At 46.5% G+C, this 1,519-nt stretch overlaps 1 long non-coding RNA gene across 1 annotated transcript; it reads left to right on the forward strand.

Moving 5' to 3' along the window:
* Positions 1-654: 654 nt before the first annotated feature.
* Positions 655-1,307, forward strand: LOC136496525 (uncharacterized). Its single transcript, XR_010769071.1, has 3 exons — positions 655-717; positions 779-856; positions 916-1,307. It is a non-coding gene; the product is annotated as an uncharacterized lncRNA (long non-coding RNA).
* Positions 1,308-1,519: the final 212 nt, after the last annotated feature.

The raw sequence follows: 1,519 nt of genomic DNA on the forward strand, positions 1-1,519 counted from the left end.
GATTCCCCCTTCTTTTCAACTTTGCCGATGACACTCTGAATCAAGATAATGAACTCATGATGGCCATCATTACTCCCAGGGCAATTCCAGTAAACACATTCGGTAGCGGGAAAAACACTAACATCACATATGAATTTTACAACCCATCGGCAGGATCCCGTCAACTGGCTTTTGGGCAACTACCAATCAAACTTTGCTTTGCCGATGTGATCAAACCCAGAGAAACAATCACCTGTGGAACAGATTGGAACAAGATAGTGCGACTCTCCCCTGATGCCGATACTACAGATGTCAATATATCCATCTGGACACCAGTATCTTTCATCATCGAATCATATAAGCAATGGTGGCGAGAGTGGAAGGAACAACTGTTTGCAACATCTGCTCACACATATCGGCACATGATCGACTCTGAATACGCCATCCTCGATGATGCAGTAAGTTTCTTTTAACTCCCTTCTGCTTTTTCCCTTCATATATCGGTAACTGACTCTCTTATGACAGGTTAACAACCCAGCACCATCTGTGAGCAAAAGTGGGAAACCCTTCGATCTTCAGCCTGTTTCCCCGATATCACCGATCGGCTACAATGCCCCTACCTTGGCTACTTTGACTCACCAGAAGATCCGTGCCAAGACCATCACCTCCAAGTCCAAATTGGCTATAGCTAGGGCCACTCCATCGGCTGCTGCTACAACCTTGGTCAAGGCATTCAAGGTAACAACCCTGTCTATTTCTACTTATGCCGATCACAAACTGTATTAACATTAATCATCAGGGGGTAAGAGCCGCTGCTGGATCGTCATCGGCAATTCCTCCGATATCAAGCACCACTTCTTCTGACAAACCTTCAGAGGTATCCCTTTGATTTCACATTTTATCTGTTAAATATCATACCTTACACTTGTTTTGTAGCAATAAATGGGTACATCGGCAAACGTACCAGATGTCCAAGCTTCACAACCAACAAGTGCCGATGCCCCCCAGCCAACCGTTGCCGATGCCCAAGCAAAGCGCAAAGCCTTGACAGATGTCGAGGCACAGCCAAAATGACAGAAGTCCACACCGACCCCCACATCTGCCCTAATGTCATCGGTCATCATACCCCAAGAGCCAACCACCGATGAGGTTGCAGAGGATATCCCATCGGCAAGCTCAGCCGATCCCCCACACGGCATACTCCAGGTTGCTTCCTCCAGTCAAGCACAGGAAATTACCTTGAAACAGGTAAACCGATTAACCTAGCTGATTTACAATACTCATACTTATCCTTAACTGACCTCCTTTTCTTTTCCTCAGGAACAAGACTCCCCAAACAACCTATTCTCCTTTGCCATTGACGTCTTTGATGATGATGGAGAGGAAACAAGTTCTTCCCTTGCACTGGGAACAATATCGGCAGAAACTAAGTCCAAGTTGGAAGCTCTCCTGAGCTTGTTACAGCAGGATATCGCCCAACTGGTAGATGACTCGGACCCTGCAAAGGCAATTTTCAAAACAATCCGTGGCTAGGTCCCTG

The sequence above is a fragment of the Miscanthus floridulus genome, chromosome 12 (assembly GCF_019320115.1).
Source record: "Miscanthus floridulus cultivar M001 chromosome 12, ASM1932011v1, whole genome shotgun sequence".
Lineage (NCBI taxonomy): Eukaryota > Viridiplantae > Streptophyta > Magnoliopsida > Poales > Poaceae > Miscanthus > Miscanthus floridulus.